Consider the following 15,159-nt stretch of genomic DNA (forward strand, 5'->3'; position numbering starts at 1 on the left):
TTGACAGTACACCTGAAAGTTCTAGAACAAAAAGAAGCAAGTGCACCCAAGAGGAATAGACAGCTGGAAATAATCAAGCGCAGGGCTGAAATCAACCAAGTAGAAACAAAGAGAACTATACAAACAATCAACAAAACCAGGAGCTGGTTCTTTGAGAAAAATCAATAAGATAGATAAACCCTTAGTCATACTAACCAGAGGGCACAGAGACAATATCCAAATTAATAATATCAGAACAGAAAAGAGAGACATAACAACAGAAATTGAGGAAATTAAAAAAATCACCAGATCCTACTACAAAAGCTTATACTCAATAAAACTGGAAAATCTGGATGAAATGGACAATTTTCTAGACAGATACCAGGTACCAAAGTTAAATCAGGATCAGATAAACCATCTAAATAGTCCTATAACCCCTAAAGAAATAGCACCAGTCATTAAAAGTCTCCCCATTAAAAAAAGCCCAGGACCAGATGGTTTTAGTGCAGAATTCTATCAGACCTTCCAAAAAGACCTAATATCAATTTTCTATAAGCTATTGCACAAAATAGAAACAGAAGGAACACTACCCTATTCATTTAATGAAGCCACAATGATGCTCATACCTAAACCACACAAAGACACAACAAAGAAAGAAAACTTTAGACCAATCCCTCTTATGAATATTGATGTAAAAATACTCAATAAAATTCTCGCAAACCAAACCCAAGAACACATCAAAACAATCATTCATCATGACCAAGTAGGCTTTATCCCAGGAATGTAGGAATGGTTGAATATTTGGAAATCCATCAATAAAATCCACTATATAAACAAACTCAGAGGGGAAAAAACACATGATCATCTCACTAGATATTGAGAAAGTATTTGACAAATTTCAACATCCCTTCATGGTAAAAGTCTTGGAAAGATCAGGAATTCAAAGCTCATACCTAATCATAGTAAAAGCAATATACAGCAAACCAGTAGCCAACATCAAACTAAATGGAGAGAAACTTGAAGCAATTCCACTAAAATCAGGAACTAGAAAAGGCTGCCCACTCCCTCCCTACCTATTCAATATAGTATTGGAAGTTCTAGCCAGAGCAATTAGACAACAAAAGGAGATCAAAGTGATACAAATAGGAAAGGAAGAAGTCAAAATTTTACTATTTGCAGATGATATGATAGTATACTTAAGTGACCCCCAAACTTCCACCAGAGAACTCCTAAACCTGATAAACAACTTCAACAAAGTGGTTGGATATAAAATCAACTCAAACAAATCTGTAGCCTTCATCTACATGAAAGATAAACAGACTGAAAAAGAAATTAGGGAAATGACACCCTTCACAATAGTCACAAATAATATAAAATACCTTGGTGTGAGTCTAACCAAGCAAGTGAAAGACCTGTATGACAAGAACTACAAGTCTCTGAAGAAAGAAATCAAAGATCTCAGAAGATGGAAAGATCTCCCATGCTCATGGATTGGCAGGAATAATATAATAAAAATGGTCATCTTGCCAAGAGCAATCTACAGATTCAATGCAACCTCTATCAAAATTTCAAATCAATTCTTCATAGAGATAGAAAGAACAATTCTCAAATTCATTTGGAATAACAAAAAACCCAGGATAGTGAGAGCTAGTCTCAAAAATAAAAGAACTGGGGAATCCCCATCCCTGACCTCAAGCTGTACTACAGAGCAATAGTGATAAAAAACTGCATGGTATTGTTACAGAGACAGGCAGGAAAATCAATGGAATAAAATTAAAGACCCTGAAATGAACCCACACACCTATGGTCACTTGATCTTTGACAAAGGAGCTAAAATCATCCAGTGGGAAAAAGCATTTTCAACAAATGGTGCTGGTTCAACTGGAGGTCAGCATGTAGAAGAATGCAAATGGATCCATTCTTATTTCCTTGTACAAAACTCAAGTCCAAGTGGATACAGGACCTCTATATAAAACAGGACACACTGAAACTAATAGAAGAGAAAGTGGGGGAAGAGCTTCGAACACATGGGCACAGGGGAAAAGTTCCTGAACAGGACATCAATGGCTTATGCTCAAAGATCAAGAATTGAAAAATGAGACCTCATAAAATTTGAAAGTTTATGTAAGGCAAGGGACAGTAGGAGGAAATGGTCACCAACAGATTGGGAAAAGATCTTTCCCAATCCTACATCTGATGGAGGGCAAATATCTAAAATTTACAAAGAACTCAAGAAATTAGACAGTCAAATAACCCTATTAAAAATGGGGTAGAGATAGCTCAACAAAGAATTCTCAACTGAGGAATATCGAATGGCCATGAAGCACCTAAAAAAATGTTCAACATTTTTAGTCATCAGGGAAATGCAAATCAAAACAACCTTGAGATTCTACCTTACACCAACCAGAATGGCTAAGATTAAATACTCAGATGATGAAGGTGCTGACAAGGAGAAAGAGGTACACTCTTCCATTGTTGGTGGGATTGCAAGCTGGTACAATCACTCTGGAAATCAGTCTGATGGTTCCTCAGAAAATTGGACATAGCATTACCTGTTGATCCAGGGATACCACTCCTGGGCATATACCCAGAAGATGCTCCAACATATAACAAGGACACATGTTCCACTATGTTCACAGAAGCCTTATTTATAATAGTCAGAAGCTGGAAAGAACCCAGATGTCCTTCAACTGAGGAATGGATACAGAAAATGTGGTACATTTACAGAATGGAGAATTACTCAGCTATTAAAATCAATGAATTCATGAAATTCTTAAGCAAATGGATGGTACTAGAAAATATCATCCTGAGTGAGGTAAGCCAATCACAAAAGAACAAACATGGTATGCACTCATAGATAAGTGGATATTAGCCCAAAATCTCACAATAAACCAAGACATAACTCACATACCACATGAAGCCCAAGAAAAAGAAACACCAAAGTGTGGGTGTTTTTGTCGGTCTTAGAAGGAGTAACAAAATACTCACAGGAGCAAATATGAAACAGTGTCTGAGGCAGAAACTGGAGGAGAGACCACACAAAGACTTCCCCACCTGGAGATCCCTCCCAGATGCAATCACCATATGCAAACACTGTTGTGGATATCTGGAAGTGCATGCTGACAGGAGCCTGATATACCTGTCTCCTTAGAGGCATTGCAAGAGCCTGACATATACAGAGGAAGATGCTCACAGCTAACCATCAAAGGGATTACAGGGTTCCCAGTAGAGGAGTTAGAGAGAAGACTGAAGGAGTGAAGGGGCTTGTGGCCCCATGGGGAGAGAGACAATATCAACCAACCAGTGCTCCCTGGGTCTAAACCGCTAGTCTTGGAATACAGATGGAGGGACCCATGACTCTAGCTGTGTTTGTAGAGGAGGATGGACTTGTTGGGGATCAGTAGGAGAGGAGGGCCTTGGTCCCTTGAAGGCTAGAGATGTGCCAGTGAGGGGGAACTTGAGTGCAGGAAGGTGGGAGTGGGTGGATGGGTGGGAGCACACCCTCATAGAAGTAGGAGGAAGGAGGGTGGGTTAAGGGGTTTCTGGGGGTGGAGAAAGGAGAAAGGGGATAACATCTGAAATGTAGATAAATAAAGTACCCAATAATAAAAACAAAGAAACCAACCAACCAACCAACCAACCAACCAACCAACCAACCACATAATGGAACTGGCTATGGCAGTCGAACATTTGAGACCTTTTAACAGCAATTTAACATTATCTATATTACAGGGATTCCTTATAGTTGTCAAGGACAAGAGATTGTGGAACTGACCGAGGAAACTTTAAAACAACATCTTCATAAAATAAAAAAGGGAAAGATATATCCCTGTACACCACAAATTTATTTAAGTCATGTTCTTTTTATTCTTTAATCTTAATTTTTTTAAATTGATGCCAAGGAACTTTCTGCTGAGTATCTATGGTGCTCTACATCTAGGCATACTTATTCATAGGTGAAAGGGAAGGATCCACTTACTGGCATAAGGCATGACCTCGATCAGGTATTAAATATGGGGAAGAGGGTGCTTGCTTCGGCAGCACATATACTAAAATTGGAACGATACAGAGAAGATTAGCATGGCCCCTGCGCAAGGATGACACGCAAATTCGTGAAGCGTTCCATATTTTTAGCTGCTCCCATTAATTGTCAACCTGATTTGTCCACATAGACCGTGGCCAGACAGACAATGGGGATTGTGTATCTTCGATGATATCATAGAACACTGCAGTCCGGCTTCATTTAAGTATGCAGAATATTTCTTAAGGCCAATGCTCCAGTATGTGTGTGACAACAGCCCAGAAGTCAGGCAAGCTGTGGCGTATGGCCTCGGCGTCATGGCGCAGTATGGTGGAGACAACTACCGCCCTTTCTGTACAGAAGCACTCCCGCTGCTTGTAAGAGTCATTCAGTCTGCAGATTCTAAGACCAAAGAAAATGTCAACGCCACAGAGAACTGCATCTCAGCAGTGGGAAAGATCATGAAGTTCAAGCCCGACTGTGTGAATGTCGAGGAGGTCCTGCCACACTGGCTCTCATGGCTCCCCCTACATGAAGATAAAGAAGAAGCTGTCCAGACCTTCAGTTACCTGTGCGACCTGATTGAAAGTAATCACCCAATTGTTCTTGGCCCAAACAATACCAATCTACCGAAAATATTCAGTATAATTGCAGAAGGAGAAATGCATGAGGCCATTAAACATGAAGACCCCTGTGCCAAACGCCTGGCCAATGTAGTTCGCCAAGTACAGACTTCTGGAGGACTGTGGACTGAGTGCATAGCACAGCTCAGCCCGGAGCAGCAGGCAGCCATACAGGAGCTCCTGAACTCTGCCTGAAGGGCCTTACTACCACCCGCCAGAAGACTAACTCCAAATAAACGTTTACCCTTTTGTTTAGGTTTCTTTGTTTTGTTTTTGAGCAAGGAGAGAGTAGTGTTGTGTGTAGGCCATTCTTCTGGAACCGTGCACAGGAACAGCAGCCCTGTGTGCAGAGTGGACTGCCGTGGATCCTCAGACCTTACAGGAGGTCCCTGTAAGCCCTATAGTAGCACTGCAGAGTATTTTTCTATTGCTGTGTCCGACCCGTGTGAAGGGAAAGGGGAAACGATAGGAAAGCAGCTTTCAGATCTGTTCATCCACATAGATATGTGTCACACAGACTGGGGGAACATTCTGTAAATGGAGTGAGAGTCTGGTGGGTAGAAAGAAGCCTTTACCAGCCAACCAGCTGCAAACAACTGTTGACAAACCAGAAGCATGGGGTTGTCACTTGATGTCACTCTGGTTCTTTCCCAGACAGCTTATGCAGTGACAGTGTGGAGGCTGTCCCACTCCCGGCCCTTGAATGTGAAGTGTCGTTGGCATGTCTGGCAGTAGTCTCATTCACTCCTCAATAAACAGCATTGAAATACAAAGAGGCCTGTGTAGAACTTAAAAAAAAAAATATGGGGAAGAGGGCATGTTTGTGGTTTTTTTTTTTTTTTCTGCAGGATGCTGAACGAGCATGGCGACTGCCAGAACGATGGGTGAGACATGCTGATGACAGGACAAACAATGATGCTGACCTGTGAGCTTGCTGAGTGCCCTGACAATGGTGACTGGGAAACTGTATTGGACATAAGTTCCTGACCCACCATTGCTTACCTATACCCCTGATGAGACAAGCTGCCTTGCCTCAAGTTCTTAGACCTTGTGGAACAGAAAATCAAAAAGAGAAGTTATAATGTCTCTTGTATTGTTATTAAATGTGACCAGTTATTCAGACTCAATTATGGATTGGTCTAGAAATCAATCCAATATTGGAAATAACAGTCTTCATTTGGAAGTCTGGATCTGGACATTTTCAGAGACATATGGAAATTAGCTGCAGTTTTCTATGATGTTATGTTAGCAAGGGATAAAGTTGGGGCAGGATCTGGATTTCAAACAGTTGTTAGCACATGTGTTAAGGCTCTTTTCATTGTCAAGTTAAAAATACTTTTGTTTCTTCTACAGTATTTAATGTAAGTTGCATTGATTGTACACCTTCTAATTGTGTTTGTGTTTTGAAATATGGCATGTCAGCTATGCAGGTCTATCAGTCAGCTTTTGTTTTAGTGCCCTGAGTATCATAGAACTTTGGTATTCTAAAAGTAGCTTGCAAGTTTTGGAAGAAATGAGGCAGGTTTTAAGCAGAAACAAGAGGGTAGTGGGCTTGATTATTGCTGGTATAAAAGCTTTAATTACATTAATTTCTAGCACCACTGCTTCTGCAATTGCTGTGACACAAGAGGTTAACTACGCTTGTTAATCATTTAGCAAAACATGTTACTAATGTGTTGAATATACAAGAGGATGTAGATAGGCATTTGGAAGAACAGATTGATGCTCTGTATCCTATTCAAATTACTGGAAGGAGGTTCAGAATTTAAGGGTAAGGAGCCATCTTGAGTGTCATGCCAAATACCATTGGATTCATGTTAGTTCTAAAATTTACAGTTTTAGGCATAATTAGGAAGAAGTTTAATGACACTTGTAGTGTATTTAGCATAATTCTATTACCTCTCTGGACATTTTAACGATACATAGGGAGCTTATAAATTTCAAGAATGCTTCTCTGATGAGCATTGATGAAGTAGATACTGCAGATAAAATTACCCATGGCCTGAGGTCAGTATTTCTATTTTGGCCAAGCTTCAAAAATGGCATATATAGCTTGATCATGCTAGCCCTTTTTGTCCTGGGAATATTTTTATTCCTGCCTATTGTGATAAAGCTTTTCTTTAACATCATCAACATGTTGGCAGCCAAAGTACATGGCTTGAACCTGAAAATGGACCCCTAGACAGAGTTATTAAATTAACAGTCTGGCAAGCCAAGGACAGGTAATATTCTTTACAGAGCCTTACCAACCTAAGACACAAATGCATTGCTTTTGATAATGCATATTCCATAATGGGTAAGGAAGGCATTCTTGTCAGAATGACCTAAGGCAGGCTCGATCTTGTTAGTGAAATAAAAAAAGAAGAGAGGCAGAGAGCTTTTGGGGCTGCTTGGCAAGAATCTGACATAAGCTGAAAACAAGGAAATGGGTTGCTTGGCAGGAATATGACATTGGCCAAGTACAAGAAAGCAGGCTTCAGGCAGGAATTTGACATTAGGCTAGAACAAAGAAGTGATTTCATATAGAAATCTAAATCTTTGGCTAGAACAAAGAAGTAATTGTAGACAGGAATCTAAATTTTAGGCTAGAACAACAAAGTAGGCTTCAGACATGAAAATGACCTTGGGCTAGGACAGAGAAGGAGGCTCAGATACTTTGGTCATCCTAATAAGCACTTAGAAACAGTGATCATGGGAATGTTCACAGAATTTTGTTTATTACCTTGCTTTTTCTTTGACTATTTGTGTTTATTGTCTTGCTTATTCCTTGACGATTTGCATCTATTGTATTGCTAGACCCTTAACCTATAACTGACCTTAATACATGCATGTAATTAAAATGGTATAAAATCATAAAGTAGGAGTGGAGATGGGATAGGGGGTTCTAGGGAGGGGAAATGGGTAAAGGTGCTGACATCTGTGTTGTAAATAAATAAAGTATCCAATAAAAAAATTAAAAAACTGCAGTGATATATTTTAGGACTTTTTAACTGTAACTCGGCCACAATCACTAAGATTTGTTTTTTTGTGATAACAATTAAAGCAGTATGTTAGTTAAAAAAAGAAAATGAAAGCAGATCTGGCCCTAAAGAGAGGTCTGCTAGTCCAGTCCAGAGATTCGTAAATCTCTTGCCTCCTCAAAGACCCAGTCTGCCACACAGATTATCTTAGTCCTACCTCCTTTGTGCAATCACTGACTTCCCTTCTTGCAGAGCTCTGTAAGTTTTGTCCAGTTCTTCCTTCCAGCCCCATGGTTCCAGAAATATGGCTCAGACTCAACATATATTTACAAATACCTTGGCCACATAGCTAGGCTTTTCTCTTATTAGATCATAGCTTAAAGTATCCCATTCATTCTAATCTACATTCTGCAATGTGGCCCACTGCCTGTGCTCGGGTACTATGTGCCCATCTCGTCACATTTCCCAGATAACACTTCCTTGCCTGGTTCTATCCTTGAATTCCTTTAGCCTACATGATGCCCCACCTTCTATTCTACCCATTCCTATAGGCCACATGTCTTGTTATTGACAGGTGGATGCATCCATATGATACACAAGACATTCTGTCTACAGAGCTGGAACTGTATAAGACCTGTGCTGACACCCAGGATGGGGAGCTGGACGAGCTCTGGACAACCATCACCATCTTCATCAGCCTCTTCTTGCTCAGTATGTGCTACAGTGCTACATCACACTCTTCAAGTTTGGTAATACCATCACCTCAGTGTTCTTCTACTGTCCTGCAATGTTCTTACTGTCCCCAAGTCTTCACACTGTCCCCACAGGGCCTTCAAGCTGTTGTCATTGTCTCTATAATGTTACTAGTCTGTTTCCACAATGTTTCCAAGTTTTCCCACACTGTCCTTATGAGTTCCTAATAGTGTCCTAGGCTATCCATAAGAGTGTCCTGAAGTGGAAACTTAAGAGTTCTTTGGAAAGTCAGTTGTGTTGGATGGTGTTTTGTTGGGGCAAACATGTGAAGGAGTATTTTTCTGAAGTAGACACAGGTGAAAGAAGGCAGACTCATGAAGGAATATTTAGCTGAAGTATACACAGGAGACAGAATATTCTGCTAAAGCAAGCACATGAAAGGACATGTGATGAACGATTCTTTGTTAACCACTGAATGTATTTGTCCGCCTTACTTTGTGTAGTTGAGCTGCATTTGTTTAGACTCCATAGAGTCTATAAGTCTATAAGTCTATAAGATCCATAAGTGGATCCTTCACTTTCACCTATGAATAAGTATGCCTAGTTGTAGAGCCCATAGACACTCAGCAGGAAGTTTCTTGGCATCCAATTTTTTTAAAATTTAAAATAAAAAATAAAAAGTTCATGATTTAAATAAATTTGTGATGTACAGGATACATCTCCCCCTTTTTTATTTTATGAAGGTATTGTTTTACAGTTTCCTGGGCCTGTTCCACAGTCTCTTTCCCTTGACAGTTATAAGGAATCCCTGTAATATGGGTAATTTTCAATTGCTGCTAAAAAGTCTCAAATGTTCAACTGCCATAGACAGTTCCATTATCTGTTTTTTTGTTTGTTTGTTTTTCTTTTTTCTTTTTTATTATTATTGGGTACTTTATTTATCTACATTTCAGATGTTATCCCCTTTCTCCTTTCTCCACCCCCAGAAACCCCTTAACCCATCCTCCCTCCTCCTACTTCTATGAGGGTGTGCTCCCACCCATCTACCCACTCCCACCTCCCCTCAATCAAATTCCCCCTCGCTGGCACACCTAGCCTTCAAGGGATCAAGGCTCTCCTCTCCTATTGATCCCCAACAAGTCCATCCTCTAAAAACACAGCTAGAGACATGGGTCCCTCCATGTGTGTCCCCAGACTAGCTGTTTAGACCCAGGGACCCCTAGTTGTTTGGTTTTGTCACTCTCCCCATTGGGCCGCAAGCCCCTTGAACTCCTTCCGTCTTCTCTCTCACTCTTCCATTAGCAACCCTGTGATAGTATTTAATGTAAGTAGAACAAAGAAGTAATTTCAGGCAGGAATCTAAATTTTAGGCTAGGACAACAAAGTAGGCTTTAAGGTATGAAAATGACCTTGGGCTAGGACAGGAAAGGACGCTCAGATACTTTGGTCATCCTGATAAGCACTTAGAAACAGTGATCACTGGAGTGTTCACTTAATTGGGTTTAATGCCTTGCTTTTTCTTTGACTATTTGTGTTTATTGTTTTGCTTGTTCCTTGACTATTTGTATCTATTGTATTACTAGACCCTCAACCTAGAACTGACCTTAACACATGCATGTAATCAAAATGGTATAAGAGCATAAAGGAGGAGTGGGGGATGGGATAGGAGGTTCTAGGGAGGGGAAATGGGGAAAGGGGATGTCATCTGTATTATAAATAAATAAAATATCCAATAAAAATTAAAAAAAAAAACAGGAAAAAAAGAGTTGCCTTGGTCATGGTGTTTGTTCATGGCAATGGAATCCCTAAGACAGAAGTTGGTAGCAGGAGTAGGGCATTGCTGTGATGTGAATGACCATGGTTTTGTTTGGAAGAATGTGGATTTGGGGACTTTGGATTTGGAAAGCAATGGAATGATTTAAATGGGACTTATTGGACCATCCTAGTAGGAATACGGAAGACGTTGGTGTCAAGGGTGATTTAAACTGTAGGGGGCTGGTTCAAAAGTTCTCAAAGGAGAAAACGTTAGTTTGTGGCTGAGAGACTACCCTTGTAATATTTTGGTGAAGAATGTGTCTGCTTTCTGCCCCTGTCTGAAGAATCTAGCTGAGGCTAAGATAATGAGATTAACAAAGGAAGTCTCAAAAATGCCCAACAAAGACTTTGTTTTCTGGTTAAGTTTCATGGAGAGTGTTTTGAACAAGTGTAGTAAGTTTAGAAGGAAAAATATAAAACATATGGTTGAAGTAATTAAAGGACACCAGGAAGTGAAATGGAGCTGAATCCCAAGTTCAAGGAGATAAAGAGATTAAGGGTGTGGTGATCTCAGGACAAGATCCCACCAAGCGAAGCATGCTGTTTATATTTGTAGTTGAATAAGGAATAGTTTGGATTTTCAATCTGGAATGACCTACAATCCAGAAATGGAGGGCATACTTTTGTCCCTTGTATCCAGATTTTGATCTAGATTTTGAGACCGGAAGACACAGGCTTTTGATCTGGATCTTGAAGGACAGTGGCCATAAAAAGCTTAGGCCCACACATGGTGGTACACACTTTTCATCCAAGGAGACAAAGCTAAGCAGATCTCTGAGCTTAAGACAAGCCTGGGACAGAGCAAGTTCTAGGTGAAGAAAAGCTTAAGTCCAGGCATGGTGGTACACACCTTTAATCCCAGTACTCAGGAAACAGAGCCACGCAGATCTCTGAGTTCAAGATCAATATACAGAGCAAGTTCTAGGACAGCCAAGCTTAGGCAGTGTAGGAGTTGGAAAACAGAAAACTGGTAATAAGAAGGAGACTAATGGGACAATTGATACTGGTTATTTGGAGCTAGGACAGTGATGATTAAGAAGGGACCAGCATCACTGAGGTGAAATCTTCTGGGAGGTGTTTTCTGAAGCACAAAGAAGCTGTGTTCCAGAGATTGTCAAGGTTGTACCTCATGGTGTACCTGGACCTTGTAATGTGTAAGAATCACCCAGGTGGTACTGGTTTTAAAGGTATGATGGGATTATGGAGAACAGCTGGGGCTTGGCACTGTGAGAGGCCAGGGAAGGCCACTGGTGAAGGCCTCAGTTGCAGTTGATAGCCCAGGACTGAAGGGGTCATGCAAAGAAGTTGGGATTTGGCACCATGGTGAGAGCCTATGAGAGGCTATTGGTGAAGCCTAGCTGTAGGAAAAAACCCATCATACTGGAGATGCCAGTACCATGGGATGATCACCAAGCACAGCAGCAGCAGTGGAGTGGTCAACCAGAGCTTAGAGTGCTACAGAGGGCAGAGCTTAAGAAGTGAGACAAGGCCTTTGGAGGAGCCCAGATCATGTCTGGATCCCGGACATTGGAATAAAAAGCTGTGAGGTTTAAGTTGACTTGGAGACCCCAAGATGCCAGAGCCATGGGATATCTGCTGAGGAAAGCTGCTAACAGGGAGTGGAACTATCCCAGGAGAAAGAAGTTTGTGGCAGTCAACAAAGATGAAAAAGGAGTTGAAGATCTGATGGAGATGTTGAGTTTAGAGTTTGTCCAGATGATTTCCTGTCTTGCTTTGAGGATTACAGTTATGTGATTGGATGAATCTCAGAAGAGACTTTGAACTTTGGATTTTTAACATTCTTGAGACTCCTATAGATTATGAAAACTTTGGAATTTGGACAAAATGTAGTTTTTTATTAAGCTATGGCTAGGTATGGCCTCCATAGATTCATATGTTTGAATAAGCCTATGGGGGCCAGGGAATGGAATGTGGTGGTTTGGATATGCTTGGCACTGGGAGTGACACTATTAGGGGGTGTGACCCTTTTGGAGTAGGTGCAGCTTTATTGGAGTAGGTGTGTCACTGTGGGTGTAGGCTTTAAGACTTTTATCCTAGCTGTCTGGAAGCCAGTCTTCTGTTTGCCTTCAGAACAAGATGATGAACTCTCAGCTCCTCCTGCACCATGCCTGCCTAGGTGCTGTTATGATCCCACCTTCATGACAATGGACTCAACCTTTGAACCTGTAAGCCAGCCCCAATTAAATGTTGTTCTTATAAGGGTTGCCTTGGTCATGGTGTCTGCGCACAGCAGTAAAACCCTAAATAAGACAAAAGCATGAGTTGCCAAAACTAAAACAAAGACTGAATCCATATAGTTAAAGTCCATATAGTTCTAGGAAAGTTTGTAAATGTACTAACCTTGTTTTTTGGCTCCTGTAGTTCTGCTTCTGGCTAAGTGTTCTTGTTAACTGAAGTATGTCAACCAGAACATAGTTTTTGTACTTACAATCTCACCCTGAGAAAGGCTCAGATCTACACTGGGTTTCTGAACACTCAGCTGGCTAATAAAGACTTTCTATTGCCTTAAATCCATGACCAAACAGTCTTCTCTTTGGCTATCCCACAAAATGTCATCAAAGCATCGGTCTTGAATGTGTCTTGGTTGATACAGTACATGCCTAGCAGTAGAAAGCTCCAGGTTTGATCCCTGTTATCATATAAACCAGGTGTGGTGAATGCCAGCCTGTAATTCCGGTACTGCATATGTGAAGGCAGATGGGTCAAAAGTTCAGAGTGATCTTTGACTATAAAAAGTCAGAGACCAGCCCGGGATACACAAGAATTTACCCTAAAAAACAAATAAGCTAGCATTCTGCTTGAAGCCAGTGTGTCCATTATGGCTGAAACCACACCAAGATTAGGCTTTTTCAGGGTGTCAGAGATGAGTGCCCAAGGTTTTTCCGAGAAGCAGAACAAGTGTGAGATGATAGATAAAGGATAGATATTAACATTAGATGATACATGTAGAAGATATCCAAGATGGAGATGACAGATGGGCAGACAGCAGAGGGACCACAGATTTTAGGCATAAATGACTGATGGATGATACATAGAAATCTTATAGCTTCTGCTCCAGTTGCAGGAGGATGGTTATTGTGATAGTTTATATATTCTTGGCCCAGGGAGTGGCACTATTAGAACATGTGGCCTTGTTGGAGTAGGTATGTCACTGTGGGTGTGGGCTTAAAGACCCTCATCCTAGCTGCCTGGAAGCCAGTATTCTGCTAGCAGCCTTCAGATGAAGATGTAGAACTCTCAGCTCCTCCTGTATCATACCTGCCTGGATGCTGCCATGCTCCTGACCTAATGATGATGGACTGAATCTCTGAACCTGTAATCCAGCCCCAATTAAATGTTGTCCTTATAAGGGTTGCCTTGTCCATGGTGTCTGTTCATAGAAGTAAAACCCTAAGACAGCTACACAGACAGATGTAGATCCAGATCCAGATAGAATGGGGGAGGGACTGAAGGCTTTTAAGGGACTGGCTACACAGCTGGATGGTGTACTGGCTGGTTTCTATGTGTCAACTTGACACAAGCTGGAATCATCAGAGAGAAAGGAGACTTACTTGAGGAAATGCCTCCATGCAATAAGATGTAAGGCATTTTCAATCAGTGATCAATAGGGGAGGACCAAGCCTGAGATGGGAGGTAGTCCCTGGGATGATAGTCCTGGGTTCTACAAGAAAGCAGGCTGAGTAAGCCATGTGAAGCAAGCAAGTAACCAAGACCCCTCCATTGCCTCTGCATCATCTCCTGCCCCCAGAATCCTGCCCTGTTTGAGTTCCTGTCCTGAATTCCTTCAATTAGCAATGTGGAAATGTAAGCCAAATACTCCCCAACTTGCTTTTTTGGTCATGGTGTTTTATCAAAAATAGAAACCTAATTAAGATAGGTGGGAAATGTGGGTGGTGAGTTTGATATACCTGGGACAAGGCATCAGGATGGAAATTAAGGTAGGGCTGATGTTGTGACCCTGTGCCAAGATTCTTCCTCCTCTGATGTAATGGTTCATTTGCTTGTAACCTTGATTGGATTAAGTGGTGGCATTTTTAGGGGGTGTTTGTCTATGAAAGACTTCTCAGGTGACTATATTTGAGAGCTCTGAACTAATCAGTGGGTCAACCCCGTTGGAGGAGGTGATGGTAGAGAAAGGACCTAGTGGAGGAAATAAGTCACTTAAGATATAAATTTAGAACTACATCTGTCCTGGACAGTTTCTAAATTCTACTTGTATATTATGAGCCAAGATATAGCCTTGTCATGAGAAAGAATGTTGGGAGCCAGGATCCAGGCTTGCCCCTGGAACAGGGCTCAATATCCAGGAGCCAGGCCTACCCTGAAAGCAGGTGCCAGTGTTCATGGAAGTGGCTATTGATGGCTGAAGGGCAAGATCTACTTGCTACAGTAGATACTCCTTGCCTGTGTGTCCTGGCAGATATACGGCCATGTGGTCAGGGATAGTGTCATTGCTTAGCCCTGGTTAAAGCCTCATCTCAGCTTACTGGGTATAGAAAGTAACAAGAAACTGGTGTAAGCTCCAACCTCCACAGAACTTCTGATCTCTGCATCATCTTCACCATGATAGACTGACATCTCTCAAAAATGTCAGCCAAGGTAAGTCATTCTTTTTTTTTTTTTTGTTTCCTGACATGTATTTGATCACAGCAGTAAGTGTTTAAAGTCCCAAGCTCAGGACATTAATATATGTCTACATTTGGATTCTGAATTTGATACCGGATCAGTGTAGGGTATCAAACGCAGTAGGACTAGGTCCCTGGAGAGGGACTGTTTGTACACAGATGGGATAGTGTATTGCTTCTACAAGACAAGGGATGGCTGAAAGCCATTACTGTACAGCTAGGTGGGGCACAGAACTGATTCTTCCTGCAGCATGGAGAACTCTAACCTCGGATGCCATTGCTCAAATTCTTGGCTTCCAGAGCTGGCAGAGAATGGAGACCTGACGTTCAAGCCATGATCTGTCCTAGCAGCCTATGGAAACTGGTATTGGGAGTTGAATGGCTTAAAACTACACAGAAACCTTGCCCAGGTGCCCTGGAGA

General features: G+C 41.4%; 1 non-coding gene and 1 pseudogene across 1 annotated transcript; both read left to right on the forward strand.

Moving 5' to 3' along the window:
• The first annotated feature begins 3,416 nt into the window (after positions 1–3,416).
• Positions 3,417–4,878, forward strand: LOC114611829 (annotated as a pseudogene).
• LOC114611835 lies at positions 4,005–4,111 on the forward strand. The gene has a single exon (XR_003709905.1). It is a non-coding gene; the product is annotated as a U6 spliceosomal RNA (small nuclear RNA).
• Positions 4,879–15,159: the final 10,281 nt, after the last annotated feature.

This window comes from Grammomys surdaster, unplaced genomic scaffold (genome assembly GCF_004785775.1).
Source record: "Grammomys surdaster isolate TR1022 unplaced genomic scaffold, NIH_TR_1.0 126127, whole genome shotgun sequence".
NCBI classification, from domain to species: Eukaryota; Metazoa; Chordata; class Mammalia; order Rodentia; family Muridae; genus Grammomys; species Grammomys surdaster.